Source organism: Ranitomeya variabilis, chromosome 3 (genome assembly GCF_051348905.1).
Source record: "Ranitomeya variabilis isolate aRanVar5 chromosome 3, aRanVar5.hap1, whole genome shotgun sequence".
In the NCBI taxonomy this organism is placed as follows: domain Eukaryota; kingdom Metazoa; phylum Chordata; class Amphibia; order Anura; family Dendrobatidae; genus Ranitomeya; species Ranitomeya variabilis.
In genome coordinates, this window is record NC_135234.1 from 136,167,215 (window position 1) to 136,185,644 (window position 18,430).

General features: G+C 40.1%; 1 protein-coding gene across 2 annotated transcripts in view; it reads right to left on the reverse strand.

Annotated features, from left to right (window-relative positions):
- P2RY8 (P2Y receptor family member 8) overlaps positions 1–18,430 on the reverse strand; it is a 57,702-nt gene that overhangs the window by 19,180 nt on the left and 20,092 nt on the right. Inside the window, exon 2 of one of the 2 annotated variants that reach the window (XM_077294679.1) lies at positions 17,400–17,484. The exons of the other annotated variant lie outside the window; for it this stretch is intronic. The gene's annotated coding sequence lies outside the window, so the exon portion shown is untranslated. The remainder of the gene's footprint in view (positions 1–17,399; positions 17,485–18,430) is intronic. 2 annotated transcript variants of the gene reach the window in all.

Here is an 18,430-nt window from a genome sequence, read left to right on the forward strand (position 1 = left end):
TATACTGCCCATGCTTATCCAGGACCACTGAAGTAGGCACAGGAGGTCCATCAGCCTTTAGGCAACATAGCGAGTGACTGTATTTTGTCACAAAGGAGTGATTTTGAGGGCTTTTTCCCTAGTGACAGGTTTCAATTTTGACTTAGTAGTGGGCCAACTATGCTCTTAATTCAAGGATTGTCTGTTTTAAAGAAGTCTTGCTACACTTCCAATGACTTGGGTAAAAGGTTGATCACTGATAAATGTTAACATACTGGAAACTGCAGAGAAACAATTTGCTTGGCTTTGCTCTTGCTGCTGACTGAGCACTCACACTACGGAAGTTTTCCACATATCATTAGTGATGAGCGAATATACTCGTTACGCGAGATTTCCCGAGCACGCTCGGGTGACCTCTGAGTATTTTTTAGTGCTCGGAGATTTAGTTTTCCTCACCTCAGCTGAATGATTTACATCTCTTAGCCAGCTTGATTACATGTGGGGATTCCCTAGCAACCAGGCAACCCCCACATGTACTTATGCTGGCTAACGGATGTAAATCATTCAGCTGCGGTGATGAAAACTGAATCTCCGAGCACTAAAAAATACTCAAGAGGTCACCCGAGCGTGCTCGGGAAATCTCGAGTAACGAGTATATTCGCTCATCACTACATATCATCTCTAACCATTTCAGAGAGTTCTTCATGTTAACCTGATATTAACACAATAAGTTTTCAAACTGATTTATTAATCACAGTGAATAAAAACAGTAAAGCTTAATAAGGATATTCCCATGAAATGTTTATCTTATCGATCCTTTTGTTATATTTTCAAAGTAGAGTAGCCAACAATTAGTAGAGTGACAGCTTTACCAGAATCATGAGCAAGTCATAAATCCGACCTATCCTGGGAATCAGGACAAGCATCAGGGCACTATATGAAGTTCTGCTGTCGGAGGCCTGATCAGCTGCTATGTTAGAGAAGCAGCCACACAGTAACATGAAAACAATCAAACTCTGTCTACCATCATGTGCCAGCAGGGAAAGATCTTTGATAAGGACTTAAATAGCTTCCGTTGAGTTTATAAGATATATCAGAATCTAATGAGGCAGAAAAAAAAAACATCAAAAGTTGAAGGGGTACAATACTTAGGCAAGATGTTAAAAGGGACCATTTAGGTGAGTTGCCTATTTAAGAAAATGAAAAAAAAAAAAAATTAGTAACTTTATTGTTCAGATCAGTTCAGGCGATCCAATTTCAGTGGTGTCTTGAAAATCTGGCTGTCTGGCTCAAGTCTATGGCAAAACCAGTATCCTTCTCCATCACACTTAATTCAGAGATGGTGAAGGGGTCTGGTTTTGTTAATGAGTTGAGCTATATAGCCATACCCCTTCATCACATCACGAAGAGCAACCAGGGGAGTGGTCCTAAAATAGTAGGAATCAAGCTACTTTTATCAAAAATCTATTTTTTCACTTATTTTACCATAATGAAACTTCAGGGTGTAGAAATACTTGTTATGTTCTTGCCATATTAGCTGACAATTTCCTTTAAATTGTGAATTGTGTTTTTATAAATGTAAAGAAGATTTACTATGACAGACTCTGTATATTGTCACGTTTCAAATGCAGACAATACAGGATGTGAGATATCTTATCAGTCTAGATGGTTTTAAGGAAGTGTCTCAAAACATTTCACCTCTTAAGAAATGGGTTACAGAGATAAATAAGATGTAGGGATGATCAAATAAATTTACAGGACCCTGATCCAGCAACCACATCAGTATTCCAAGACCATCGGATGGGAAGCCTACGAACTGCCTTCTTCCCACCTGCCAGCATTCCTAGCTCCTCTCTTGATTAGTGAGCCTCGCACAACATCATTGTTGTGGTGTGGTGCACAGGTTGGCTGGCCAAAAGAGTAGTTGGGGATGTCGTCAGGTAGGAAGCAGCTTGCAGGGCTCTCGTCTGGTAGTCCTTGGAATACTGATGTAGTTTCTGGACCAGGGTACATCTCTAATAAGAGGTAATTAGTGATGAGCGAGTGTACTCGTTACTCGAGATTTCCCGAGCACGCTCGGGTGACCTCCGATTATTTTTTTAATGCTGGGAGATTTAGTTTTCATCGGCGCAGCTGAATGATTTGCATCTGTTAGCATCTGTTTTTAAATCAGCAGCGCACTTGAAGTCCACTTATCCTGGCTCTTCATACCATGTGGACTTACATGATGATCTTTTGTGTTCTTATTCCAAATACAGTACATTTTAACAATTAAACCAGAATAGTCATACATTTGATTCAAACGAAAGACATAAAATTGTACAGAGAAGATAGGTCACACAACACTCGACCGTGCCAAGACCACAGGAAACAATTTATCGTAAATGATGATCTTGTGTAGAAGAGACTGTTTTTTCCATTGTTTAGTGAAATCATTACCACTCATCTCATTCTGCAGCATAATTGCCTTTGAACCCCTGGTAAGTTCTAGAAATGCACACGCTATAATATCATCAGACTATAAGCTGAATGGATCTTAAAGAAGACAAGTGGTAAAGCTTTTTATGGGCAAGGTAACGATAGATGAAAAAAGGCAATAAAGGCCCATTGCTTTTGGAGATGTCATGGAAAGCTAAACAAGCTGGCTCGGTCAGTTGTAAAGTGCTACAGAATATGTACAAATAAAATTATTATTATTATTTCTGTAGTTTTGCAGTTTGGAGATGTCTAGTGAAGAGAAGGCATATTGCATAAGGAATGTATTCATTTCAATAAAGTTAATCCAACACAAACAAAACCCATTGTCCTAAATGTATGCAGGGTCAGGCTGGCCCACACCTTGGACACAGTCGTATTCGGGGGCTCTTGTTATGCCACAATGGTAGGGCCCAGACACAACAGAGATTCTAGAGTTCAGCAAAGGCCAACCCATCAGATGCTGACTTTTTGCTGCTAGAGGTGATCACCTTTTGGGGTTAGACAAGCACGTGTTATTTCCTTTGGTGGTCTAAGACATACCACTTCCATCTGCTGATTTCTTTACTAACTTATTTCTTTATTAATACCTAATGAATCTACATCTTCATACTAAAGTCACAATTTCTTATAAACACTTTCTACCTGTTTTACTAGTTTAAGTTTAAAATGTCCTTTTTGTTAGGGAGAAGGTAAAGAGCACATAGAAAAAAGGATCAGCTCATTTTACTTCCCACAATGCATCTTGAGGGAAAATACCCAGATCCTTTCGCTTATGTGAGCCTTATTTACTGCATGTTCTAGCAGTTTTTAATAACAGTGGCAGCCTTCCCTGTATGACTGTGCACACTGAGCTAATTGGTAGTCATTGAATAGGACTGCTCACATGGCTCCTAAGTATAGAAAGGGCTGTGCTTTTATTAAAGAGATTGGCTCTCTAGAAACATTTACGGCTTATCAGAGGGATATGCTATAAATGTGTGATAGATGTGGGTCCCACCTTTGGGCCCTTCACTTATCTACTGACTAGGGTTCACCTGATCCCTACGTTCTTCACGCCGTCAGACCACCAGTAAATGTAGAGCTGGTGATTGACGTGGCAGCTCTCTCCATTCATTACTATGGTAGTTCCAATTCCAGTATTTGCTTCGCTGTATTCGGAACTCCCATAACTATGAGTTGAGAGAGTTGATTCATACAACGCCATGACTACATCATGGGCAGGGTGTTGTGGTGCCCTCCAGCTTAGTGACCTGGTAGGAGTCCTCATGTATTCCCGAGTGTAAGGGTATGTGCACACGCTGTGGATTTTGCTACGGATCCGCAGTGTTTCCGCAGCTGCGGATCCGCAGCGGTTTCCCATGCATTTACAGTACCATGTAAAGCTATGGGAAATGAAATCCACAATGCACATGCTGCGGAAAAAAACGCGTGGATACGCAGCGGTTTATTTTCCGCAGCATGTCAATTCTTTGTGCGGATTCCGCTGCTCCAATAGAAATCTGCAGGTGAAAACCCGCAGAGGAAACCGCAATAGAAACCGCGATAAATCCGCAGTAAAAACCGCAGCGGTTTTGCACTGCGGATTTATCAAATCCGCTGCGGAAAATTCCACAATGGAATCCACAGCGTGTGCACAAGCCCTAAAGGTTCTATCAGATTTCAGTCACAATTTTTTTGGTGACTGGTTGGCTACATTTATCTTCCTGTCAAACTGGAAACAAACCTACTGTCAAACTGTTTTTTGGCGGCCTTGTAAGATGGCAAAGAACGGTATGTAATCATAATGCCTTTGGATGTATTCTAAAACAGGCAGACAATTGGAAGGTCAGCAAATGGGAAGTTCTGGCACATTCAATTCCTATTTCACTGTCGCCCTTTAATTTTTTCTACTTTTACAACAATAAAACAATATCACTAACTACTCTTCCCACTGACGCTTTTTTTAACGACAGGAACACTGAACGCTAAACCTCTAGACCAGTGTTCCCCAACTCCGGTCCTCAAGAGCCACCAACAGGTCATGTTTTTAGGATTTCCTTAGTATTGAAGAGGTGATAATTGCATCACCTGGACTATACTAAGGAAATCCTGAAAACATGACCTGTTGGTGGCTCTTGAGGACCGGAGTTGGGGAACACTGCTCTAGACTAACAGTGACCTGGCACTCTTCCTATGGATCACCAAGAAATGTGCACCTGAGTGCTATGACTATACTAAAGGATCATCAGGTCTGGAAGCCTAGGTCAGTGGTGTACTGACACAATACCTCTAGGAAACCCTAAATTAGATTTGACACTGCTACTTGTTCACTTTGTCAACCTCTTCTTAAATCAAACAGGTTCCTTTTAAAAATAAAAACAGTTTATACTCACCTCCAAGTCCGGCACCATTTCAGCAAAGTCAGTGCCGCATCTGCCAGTACTCAGGTGACATTGTTATGTCATGTGAGTACTGTAGTTTATCAGCGACCACTAATGGGCGTTCTCCGGAATGTCCTAGTTTCGTCTAATGGAAGTGCGAGTTTCATTTGGGAGACCAATATCTCTGGAACGGCCCTGGTGTAGAGGAGAGGAGTATAATTGTTTTTCATTTTATTTGGAGGACTAAAGAAATAAAGATCTTATTGCCAAATATAGACTGAGCAGTTTTTATTCCACAATGTGTTTCGATGCTAGACTGTACACCACTTACATTTGAGAAACACTCCAGTCCAGCGTCAAAATGCGTTGTGGAATAAACACCATTCAATCTATACTTGGCAATAGGATCTTTAATTTGGTAGCGCAGCCCAATACTGTGCTTTGTCCAATTTGGTCAAATATCCTGGAGGATTTCATCCCCCAACCACAGGGCAGAAGCTGATATCATACCTCAATAGGATTTGTGCCTCACACAACTCACAACTTGGTCAGGTGAGCACATTCCCTTGAATTTTATTGTTTTTTCACATGATATCACCCTATGGTCTTGTGGGCTCTGTTCCCTCTACAATTCTTGCGCATGGGCATGTGATGGACAGACAGCCGCAAGTCTCATTAGTTATATGATGTGTAATCAAAGCTGTGTCTTACAAAGAGCCATGTATCTGTCTGTGCATCACATGACTAGGGGGGCTGCCAACTTGATGTTTTATTTTTTTCTGAAAAACTTTTCAAAAAATCAAGGACAGACAATAATTTTTATGGACACAACACATTTTTAATATTATAAGAGGTACATATCATAACACATTTTTAATATTACAGCCCATAATTCTGATAAGCAGACATTAGCTGCATTCCCTATGAACTGTAAAATTACAGTCATAATAATGGGAAAAAAGTGCCCTATTTTTACTTGGCATGTACTGTCCAAAAATTTCTGGGTAGTTGACAACCCGGTGATCCGGGCAGATTTAAGTCAACACTGAATGCTTTTGATTATTGACAGTATGCAGAGATATTTAACAGCGTGTTGAATCAATTCCACTGGAAAGTCAGATAACTTTTCATTATAAAATAAATTAGATTTTTTTCTTTTACCGATGCAACAATACCCCTTTAACCACCAATGTTCAGAGTGATGCCCTTATCCGATTTGTAGTTTGGGGGGCACATAGATGAGCATTTACGGTGCGGACCCTGAGTAGAAGGTTTACAAAGGCATGTTTAGTGAAGAAAGTTGCTTAAATAGAATCTGTCAGTAGTTTTTTCATATGGAAGTATGGGTATAGCTGCATAGGCGCATGTACCCTCCAAAATAATACTTTTTTATAGAGATCCTATGTGGCAGTCATGAGAAATCGATTTTAGAAGCCAGATGTAAATAAGGCAGAGGACGTGGTAATGTATATAAACGACTTCTTCCAAGTGCAGAGACACGTCCCAATGCACTTCCAGCCTGATTTGCATATGGCTTCTATGCTAGATTGCACATGACTGATACATCAGATCTCTACAAAAATCATTTTTATTGTGGGACATTCACCTATAAAGCCATGACACTACTTACATGTAACATGCTGACACATCCCTTTTCATTTTGCACTTAGGAAGCATATGAAAAATAGCTTCTATAGCCGTTAACACAGTAACCTTGCATACCACTTTCTCTCTACACATGCATCATATGCGTGCCAGTATTTATAGACATGACGAATATTCACGTGCCTGTTTCCAGTAGATATAACTTCTGATAGTACCCTGCTTGTGTTTTTCTTTTATCTCCATCTGTAACCGTCTTGCATCTCTTTAGGAATAATGTAAGATATTGGCTAAATTTACTAATTGTAAACTTTTTTTTTACACTGAACAAGGCTTGTCTTATTCTTGGAGTGTTTACTCTATGAATAGCTAAGATTATACATTATTGAGGTTATTTTCCACCCAATATATCACAAATGACTCATGAGACAAGACAATACTTCACGGAGACTCAACTTAAAGGAGTATTCCCATCTCCAAGATTCTATCCCAATGTGTTTTAGATGTAATTATATGATGTTAGCATGTAACTCCAATTAGAAATGTAGTATAGTTTTTCTGATTCACTATGTTGCTTACCCCGTGTGCAGGGCATTGCAGTAGCTTAGGAATCCATGGTTATGACCACTTACATAGTAACAGTTAGTTGTTAGTGGTCATAACGGGCAACATGGTGGCTCAGTGGTTAGCATTGCAGCGCTGTAGTCCTGGGTTCAAATCCCACCAAGGACAACATCTGCAAGGGGTTTCTATGCTCTCCCCGTGTTTGCGTGGGTTTCCTCCGGGTACTCCGATTTCCTCCCACATTCCAAAGACATACTGATAGGGAATATAGATTGTGAGCCTTATCGGGGACAGCGATGATAATATGTGCAAACTTTAAAGAGCTGCGGAATATGTTAGCGCTATATAAAAATAAAGATTATTATTATTATAGCCATGGATACCTGACCTAATGTCCTGCACATGGGGTATGTGACATACTGAACAAGAAGAACTATACAACATTTCTAAATAGAGGTATTTGCTAATATTATTGTTACTCCTACTACACATTGGGAAAGGATCTTGGAGATGGGAATACCAATTAATCAAACGCTTCAATCATAGAGGGGTGGGAAAGCGCAAAGATTTTGAGATCCATATTTAGCTCTCAGAGATAAACAACAATACCTTGTGCCCCTCTTACTTATAGTCAGAATACTCACATCCAGGGTTTTCCACTTCACCCCCATTTGGTATTCTTGCATCAAGCACTCTCACCACACCATCTTATCCAGCTTCAAACAGTGTCTAACTAGCAGTATCATCCTTTATCCAACTTAAAACATTATTCTTCCCTACCTCCAGTTTACACGCATCCAGATCTGCTCTTACGTGAGGGTTTACTCACAAAAGTCACAATTTGGAGACCTGCTCTTCATAGTTGTTTGCTAGACATGGTGCTAATGCAGATGGTCATGAGCCACACCTCATGGGCCCATGAGCCACAATTCTGAACAGCCAATCACAGCATTTTTTCTTCAAATCCCTCTCTGCAGGAGATACCGCAAAAATCAGAAAGTCTTTCCTAAGACGCTAATTGGGTGGCTGCTCAGGAAGGGCGAGAGCAGAGTCCAAGCAGAGTCCAATCTAGCGACAACAGGCTGGTGGTCATGTACAAGGACAAGAGGGTACCCTTTTCTTGACCACTGTACATGGTAATGGCAGCACCTCCATGACTGTATGAGGTACTTCTACAAAGGTCCACAAACCAAACTGTGTACTGAGGTACAACAAGAACATGGTGGGAGTTGATCTCTCTGATCAAGTCCTCCAGCTTTACCGTGCCATCAGAAAGGCCAAGGTGTGGTACAAGAAGCTGGTTGTGCACATCGTACAGATGTCAATGTACAGCACTTTCATGCTATCACAATGTGCAAGCCAGACCGGTACCTTCAGTTCCAGGAGGTAGTGATTAAGGCCCTAATATATGGAAGTCAGGAAGGAGTGGGCCCCAGTACTTTCAGAACTGAAGGTGCTTGTATCGTACCAGGCCAACATTTTGTCAGTGAGGTCCCTCAAACCACAAAGAAATTGAAAGTCCCAAAAAAGGGACAACAGGGGAATACGCAAGGGCATCACTTGGCAATGTAACACCTGTCCTGACAAACCTGGCTTGTATATTAAAGAATGCTTCAGGCTGTACCACACATTCATGGACTAATAAATTAATTTCTGACTTACACAGCATGACATACACTACACAACTTACGTATGCTAATCTTATGTACACTACACAACTCACGTATGCCAACCTGATGCACTTTACACAATTTACGTGTATGCCAACACATTATAAAATTCACATAGCAGGAAAGCACTAGATCAATTCCAATATAGGGTCAATTGTGGGAGGTTTCTACTGTTTAGGCACATCAGGGGCTCTGCAAACGTGACATGACCCCCACAGACAATGCTATCAAAGTCTGTCGTGCACCCAAACAGTGGTTTTCTCCCTCATATGAGGTAAGAGCGTACTCATAAGAAATTGCACAACAAATTTTTGGTCCATTTTCTCCTGTTAACTTTGTCAAAATAAAATAAGTGGGGTTAAAGATCATTTTTGTGGAAAATATGTGATTTTTTTATTTTCACGGCTCTACGTTATAAACTTTTGTGAAGTACTTATTGGTTCAATGAGCAATTAGTTTCTAAAATATGATCACTTGTGGGGGGTTTCCACTGTTTAGGCACATCAGGGGCTCTCCAAACGCAACATGGTGTCCGCTCTGGATTCCAGACAATTTTGCGTTCAAAAAGTCAAACGATGCTCCTTCCCTTTCAAGCCATGCTATGCGTCCAAACAGTGGTTTTCCCTTACATATGGAGTATCAACGTACTCGGGAAAAATTGCACAACATTATTTGGTGTCCATTTTTTCCTGTTTCCCTTGTAAAAATAAAAAAAATTGTGGCTGAAAATAATTTTTGTGGAAAAAATGTGATTTTTTTTATTTTCATGGCTCTACATTATAAACTTCTGTGAAGCTCCTGATGGTTAAGGTGCTCACCACACATCTAGATAAGTTCCCTGAGGGGTCTAGTTTCCAAAATGGGGTCACTTATGGGGAGTTTCCACTGTTTAGGCACATCAGGAGCTCTCCAAATGCGACATGGCATCTGCTCTGGATTTTAGCCAATTCTGTGTTCAAAAAGTCAAACGGCGCTCCTACCCTTCCGAGCCCTGACGTGCACCGAAACAGTGGTTTTCTCCCACATATGGGGTATCGGAATGTTCAGAAGAAAATTGTACTATAAACTTTGGGGTCCATTTTTTCCTGTTGCCTTTGTGCAAATAAAAACATTGGGTCTAAATAAAATTTTAATGGAAAAAAGTTAAATGTTCATTTTTTCCTTCCACATTGCTTCAGTTCCTGTGAAGCACCTGAAGGGTTAATAAACTTCTTGAATGTGGTTTTGAGTGCCTTTAGTGGATCAGTTTTTTAAAATGGTGTCACTTTTTTGGTATTTTGTGTCATTTAGACCCCTCGTAGTCAGTTCAAATGTGAGATGGTCCCTAAAAAAGATGGTTTTTTTCATTTTGTTGGAAAAATGAGAAATCGCTGGTCAACTTTTAACCCTTATATCTTCCTAACAAAAAAAATTTTGTTCAGGAATTTTGCTGATGTAAAGTAGACATGAGGGAAATGTTATTTATTTACTATTTTGTGTGATATAACTCTCTGATTTAAGGACATAAGAATTCATAACTTGAAAATTGTAAAATTTTCTACATTTTCACCAAATTTCAGTTTTTTCACTAATAAACGTAAGTCATATTTAAGAAATGTTACCACTATCATGAAGTACAATATGTCTATTGTTATCTAATATATAAAGCTGAATGTGTGTATGTGTGTGTGTGTATGTATGTATGTATGTATGTATGTCCGAGATTGGCATCTGAACCGTCGCAGCTACAGCCACAACATTTTGCATAGTCACACGCCTGGACCCCGAGAGCGTCATAGGCTATGTTGTGAGGTGAAATTTTAACCCCGCGCTTTCCAATTCACCAAACAATTTTGCCCCTATCTACATAATGGGGAAAAAGTGAAAGGAAAAGTGTTGGAGGCGTCACAGCTACAGGCACAAAATTTTGCACAGTCACACGTCTGGACCCCGAGAGCGTCAAAGCTATGTTGTGAGCTGAAATTTTAACCCCGCGCTTTCCAATTCACCAAACAATTTTGCCCCTATCTACATAATGGGGAAAAAGTGAAAGGAAAAGTGTTGGAGGCAAATTAACAGCTGCCAGATGTGAACAAGGGGGACTTAAAGAATGACAGCGATGGCGCCAAAGAGTATATGCTGTACAGTTGCTAAGGTGGGGCCCCGACATGGGATAATCACCACACCACCACGGGGATATGAACACACACACAAAATGCGCCACACACTACCACGTGCTCGAACACATATACGACCCTCAGCGCACATTTCACCACACATACACCAACCTCGCCACATAAAAGTCGAAACACAAAAGTCGCCGCTCAAAACTCGCCACGCGCAAAACTCTCCACATGCAAAACTCGCCACACGTGCAAAACTCACCTCATGGAAAACTCACCACACGCAAAACTTGCACACGCAGAAAAATTGCCACATGCACAAAAGTTGCACCACATGCAAAAGTTGCCTCACCCAAAACTTGCACATACTCAAAAGGCACCACACATAAAACTCGCCACGCACAAAACTCGCCATGCGCAAAACTTGCTGCACACAACTTGCTACACTAACCTGTCACATGCAACTCGACACACAAAAAGTTGCTACACGCATGTCGACACACAAAACTCATCTCACAAAAGTCGCTACATGCACGTCGCCACACGCAACTCAACACACACAACTTGACACGAAACTCGCCCTAAAACACACACAAGTCTGGTATTATCCTTCAAAAATAAAAATCTGATTAATAAGCTGAAAAACTACAAGAGCAACAAATGTACCATATAGGAATCCGGCAGCTGTCAGTCACATGACCAGTCTATTATGTGTATGTGTGAGCTAATATATACTGCCAGGGGATGGGCTTACTGTTGGCTGGGGATTTATCAGGCTGCCAATTTAGCTTACAAATACTGAGGTAAAAATACTGACCAAATAACGTGTGAACGAGGGCTAATACAGGAGGAGATGACATACAGATATATACTATATACAGGAGGAGATGACACACAAGTATATACTATTTACAGGGGAGATGACACACAGGTATATACTATATACAGGAGGAGATGACACAGATATATACTATATACAGGAGAGATGACACACAGGTATATACTATATAGAGGAGGAGATGACATACAGGTACATACTACATACAGGAGGAGATGACATACAGGTATATACTATATACAGGAGGAGATGACACACAGGTATATACTATATACAGGAGCAGATTACCTACAGGTATATACTATATACAGGAGGAGATGACACACAGATATATACTATATATAGGTGAGATGACACACAGGTATATACTATATACAGGAGATTACATACAGGTATATCTAATATATAAAGCTGAATGTGTGTATGTATGTATGTATGTGTGTATGTCCGGGATTGGCATCTGCACCGTCACAGCTACAGCCACAAAATTTTGCACAGTCACACGTCTGGACCCCGAGAGCATCATAGGCTATGTTGTGAGGTGAAATTTTAACCCCGCGCGTTCCAATTCACCAAACAATTTTACCCCTATCTACATAATGGGGAAAAAGTGAAGGGAAAAGTGTTGGAGAAAAATTGACAGCTGCCAGATGTGAACAATGGGGACTTAAAGAATGAGAGCGATGGCGCCAAAGAGTATATACCGTACAGTTGCTTAGGTGGGGCCCCGACATGGGATACTCACCACACACGGGGATATGAACACAAACACAAAATGCGCCACACACTACCACGTGCTTGAACACATATACGACCCTCAGCGCACATTTCACCACACATACACCAACCTCGCCACATAAAAGTCGAAACACAAAAGTCACCACTCAAAACTCGCCACGCGCAAAACTCGCTACATGCAAAACTCGCCATATGCAAAACTAGGCTCACGCAAAACTCGCCACACGCAAAACTCACCTCATGGAAAACTCACCTCATGCAAAACTTGCACACACAGAAAAACTGCCACATGTACAAAAGTTGCACCACATGCAAAAGTTGCCTCACACAAAACTTGCACATACTCAAAACGCACCACACATAAAACTCGCCACGCGCAAAACTCGCCATGCTCAAAACTTGCTGCACACAACTTACTATACTAACCTGTCACATGCAACTCGACACACAAAATGTTGCTACACGCATGTCGCCACACAAAACTCATCTCACAAAAGTCACTACATGCATGTCGCCACACGCAACTCAACACACACAACTTGATACATGAAACTCGCCCTGAAACACACACAAGTCTGGTATTGTCTTTCAAAAATAAAAATCTGATTAATAAGCAGGCAAACTACAAGAGCAACAAATGTACCATATAGGAAATACGGCAGCTGTCAGTCACATGACCTGTCTATTATGTGTATGTGTGAGCTAATATATACTGCCAGGGGGTGGGCTTCCTGTTGGCTGGGGATTTATCAGGCTGCCAATAGCAACCAATCACAGCTCAGCTTCTATTTTGCTACAGTTAATTAATCTAAGCTCTGATTGGTTAATATAGGCAACAAAGACATTCTCAGTATAACAAAGCTAATATATGTTGTGAAATTCTTCTATTAGCTTAGTTTTTGCCTTTTAATAATTACATTTCTATCTATTTGTTTTGTGGTTTTTGTGTGCAGAATAAATTTTTGTTAACACATTCTATTTTGCTAACAGCAGTCATTAACCCGGGCGAAGCCGGGTAGTACAGCTAGTTATCTAATGAAGTAACAGTGGTCATAATTGTAAAATTTGGCTTGGTCATAAAGATGCAAACAGCCTTGGAGGGTGAAGGGGTTAAAACAATAGGTCATTTTCTAATAACGCATTCCCTTTAAGAGGTTATGCAAATCAGAAAAACCTGAGTATTAGATTTTTTGTGTTTAGAAAATATTGGTAAGATCAAAGAAACCAGGAAATTATAAGATAGCTTTTCAGAAGACTCTTTGGTCATGAGAAAGAATACCTACATACAATACATTGTATGCACCTTTATGCAAGTCAAGAATGTTTGATAGCCATTTTCTTCTGACTTTATCATTCTTTTTTATAAATTAGACTTTGTCCAATTAAATTTGAAATCCACCATTTTTAACAGTAAAAATAGCTCTGCTTGATGATCTATTTTTGTTTTAAAAAAGACAGAAGACTCCAAAAAATCTTAAGAAATTACATGAAATGTCACTGAGGTCAATCAGTCGTTGTTCTGATTTCCCATATGGTGGAGACAGTTTTATAATTTCCAAACAAAACAAAAGCCATGATGCTATTAGGTAAAAAAAAACCAAGATATAATTTATTCTCTGTAGTTACAAAAATGTTGACCAGTGTCAGATATTAGCATACTGCCTGAAGGTTTCAATAGGTAAAGGAAGCCAGTACTCAAGAGGAACTGTGATATTACACCAGACAATTACCACAGATTAACTGCCAAATGATAACATCACGAAAGCATCTTGATTTAAATTCTATTAGGATTAATTATAATCAGAATCTCATATATTGCCCTAACTCATGGATTCATGATGTCATGGGTTGTCCTAACTCATGTATTCATAATGTCATATATTGTCCTAACTCATGTAGTCATGATGTTTCGAATTGTCCTAACTCATGTATTCATGATGTCTTGTATTGTTCTCACTTGTGTGTTTGTGAAGTAATATATTGTCCTAATCTCTAACTGCTAATGGCATGAATTACCAATACTGAAAGCCTGCCTCTGTGTGATACTTGTTTAAAGTTGTACAAGAGAGCATGAGCAGAGAGAATAAGATCTGTCCCTAAATTCATATAATCACTCTTGTCATCTTTGCTGTTACAGACAGATTGCACTTGACAACAGACAGTGGACAGTACGTTATACAGAAGCAAGACACTTAGTGGCCAACATTTTGGTTTGATTTTTTGTGACAACAGATTTGCTATGCAAAGTGATCTGTAGATTGCCTATTTACACAACAACATCAAGTTGTATGAAAGTTCAGTGACCATTTCAAAGTCCTGTACTACTTTATTGTAACCAAATTAAAAGCACATAGCAAAACTACCAGAAAATCGATGTCACAGGGATACCACAACAGAGAGGGGCTAAAAGATTGTGGGGTTTGGTCACATGAACTTCTGCATTGATTAGACCTGCTTCACTATCTTATTAAATAGTGGAGGTTTTTCTTTGCTCTGTTATTGGGAGGGTTTATCAGTTCAGTTGATCTCCTGGAGCTCTCCATCCTAAATTGTCGCAGCTGTTCTGTGTTGGCCACTCCCCTCTCGTATGTATGCTCACCACTGGCACTTGGGATTTGCCAGTGATAATTCACACTCCTGGTTTGGTGTTGAAGTAGAATTTCTGTGTTTGGAATAGGCGGTCGGAGAGTTGTTCAGGAGATTTCTGTGTAGAGTTGGTTTGCAAGTTGATCCTCCCATTTGGTTTCTCCTTCCTATTTCTAACCTGTTTTCCACTCTGTTATTTTTGTGAGTGTATTTGCACGATTGTAGTTTTCTTTTTTCCCTTTCTGTCTACCCCTATCAGTCTGGTTAGTGTAATCATATACACTTCTGCCTCACATCTCCCTGGGTGAGGGAGGGAACAGATAAGGGCTAAGATAGGAGCATAGCAAGGTACATAACCTCAGCATCTCCACTTCCAGTGTAATCCGGGAGACAGGAATAGCCAAGGATGCCCCCTAGTTTAAGGAATCGGGTAGGTGCCCACAGTCCCTAATCGCTATGTGACAATCGAACATCGTAATATATAGTACTGTATGAATAGCAGGAGAGTGTAGGTGGACTGATGTTCCCACTGAGCTACCATAGAGCTTTTTGTTTTCCAACACATGATTTTTATTTAGAGAGTGCTGGTATATGTCCTAATATTTAAAGTTTCACTTTCTTCTATGTACTGAGTAGAAAAGAAAGCTACATAACGTTGGTAACGTTCCTCTAAATATTGAGTAGAAAACACCACGTACTGTATAGTTTGTTACAAATGAATAAAAGAAAACCTGTAGCATATAGGGACTTTTCCGAAAATGATCAAAACAAGACACTACATCAGTTTCAGAGCCTGAAATCAACTACCAGCATACCATCCACCTACTTCTGGTTTTGCTTCTACTTTTGTAAAATACTGCCCTACAGATGTGGAAAATGTATACCCCTCCCTTTACTTTTACTTTTTGAAGCGAAACATATGTAGAAGTACCTAATAAAGTAGTGAAAAAAAGCAATTGATGTTATATATAAAAGGTAGCACAAATTTAATAGCTAAACAGAAGAGGATAGACTCTCTCTTTAAAGTGGACTTCTGTTCAAAACTAAAAACTGCCTACTCCATTTAGATCCATTTATAAAGTATTTTTGGAAATCCATTCCCCTATGTTAAGTACGCACAATTTATTTTTGGTACAATTTTGACCCTGCATATTTTTGCTGTGAAAAAAAGTAGATCTTATAATTCTAGCAAAATGGGTGGAATTTACATAAATCTCATGGCCACAGTGCACTTTTTTTTACATTGTGTAAACTAACCTTTTGTGCCTGTTTGAAATCTGCAACGGTTAATTGCTCATGTGGGTACGCTGAGTTTTATGTGTGGGTTTTCCCCATAGAATTGCATTAGATGCAAAAAATGCACATGTAAAGAAACACATGCATTTTGAGTGCATTTCCACTGTGGAAAAGCACAAAATGCGCATGTAATCCACACATTATTGTATCAATAAAGTTTTGTCAAAACCAAATACCATAAGGGATCACAAATAAAGCAGCTTAATTTGAAACATGACATACCAAAAAGACAAAAATATGCAGTGTCAAAAACATGATAAACACATGCACAAAAACTCACTCAAAAATATAATGAAAAAACACAAGCAACGCTTACTAATAGGTGCAGATATGCTGGGAAAAAATCTGCAACATCTAAAAGTCACCAAATATTCACTGTGGGAAGCCTTAGGGTATGTGCAGACGATCAGTAAAAGCTGCGGGTTGGACGCTGTGTACTTGTCCAGCACCCAGATGTTACAGCATATCCCATGCCACAATGCGTCTACAGACGCCAGCGGATCACCCGTGGAGACGGGCATGCGGCACGTCTCTCCAGACTGCAGCATGTCTACACAAGAGAAATTTCACCAATACAATGTATTGGACGCTGTGAATCTGCACGGTTCAGTGAATACATGCGGAATCACCTGCGTTCAATAGTCGGCAGAGCTTTAGATGCGGCAAACATTCGCTGCGTCCAAAGCGCTGCCACATACGGATCGTCTGCACATACCCTCAAAGTTCAGCTTCTTGTGCTGTAGACATCTCCTTCCTAAGTCATTAACATGATGCTATTATCATTTGGAATGCTACAGATACAGTGAATCTACAACTCAGTCATGGCCATTTTGTCTACAAGTCTGGTAGCTGACATTACTTTTGCCACAGCCCTCTACTTTTAGTACGCTAATGTGGATCCTTCCCTCTCAAAAATCAGAGATGGCCAATTGAAAAATTGTAGAGGCTGCTGTAATCACAGGGCTACATTAACTAGACTAAACACAGACTATCACTTTATATTTCATTTTTTTCATGTCATATTTAACTCTGAGATGTATGCCCTTAGATGTTTTAATTGGATTTGGGAAGATTGGTAAGTAGATAAGAATCGCTACCTCCTTCGTACTTGTGCTACACCTGCGTGCCAAAAAATACCACGCTATGATTTATTGTAATTAATCATATTTTACAATTCAGTATTTACCTTTATTTTAGCATTGTTCTTTTGATTCTGTTCTTGCAGTTGTCTGTTTTCCTGACAGCGGAAGGTATATTTCTGTCATGAACACCTGTACGATATACAGTTAGCGTTAGATTACTGTTCACACTTCAGTCATTGAAATCAGACGTCTCGAGGTCAAGAGCACGTGACATATTCAGATGTGGAAAGTAATCAGGAACTTGAGGCAGCTGCGCGTGTGACAATCATTTTGCAAGGTTTATTGAAGTACAAACAGGATGTCTTGTGCCCTGGTTACAAAATCCACAGGATGGCTAACCAACATAAATCATATGCAACTTCTCATCTGTTCTGCAGCGACAAACAAGCGTGACACTGGCTTTACTTAGATTTGTACTTTTGCGGGAAAAAGTAGAGGGTCCAATTGCCATTACACTATGTTCTGAGTTTATAGTCAAATTACATGATTTCCCTTAGTTTGTCAAGGACTGTGAAATCCCAGCATCAGTGAGGCAGGATTCATGACATACAAAGCCATCCACAACCTGTCTCCTCCATACATCTGTGACCTTGTCTCCTGGTACTTACTTAAATACACGCAACCTCCGATCCTCACAAGATCTCCTTCTCTACTCTACTCCTATCTTATCTCCTCTTCCCACAATCGCATACAAGATTTCTCTCGTGCATCACCCCTACTCGGGAACTCTCTACCACAACACATCAGACTCTCGCCTACAATCGAAACAAAAATGAACCTGAAGACCTACCTCTTCCGACAAGCCTACAACCTGCAGTAACCACCAATTGACCAAACCGCTGCACGACCAGCTCTACCCTCACCTACTGTATTCTCACCCATCCCTTGTAGACTGTGAGCCCTCGTGGGCAGGGTCCTCTCTCCTACTGTACTAGTCGTGACTTGTATTGTTTAAGACTATTGTACTTGTTTTTACTACATATACCCCTCCTCACATGTAAAGTGCCATGGAATAAATGGCGTTATAACAAATAAATAATAATAATAATGCAGGGATGTGATGCAAAAACAAAGC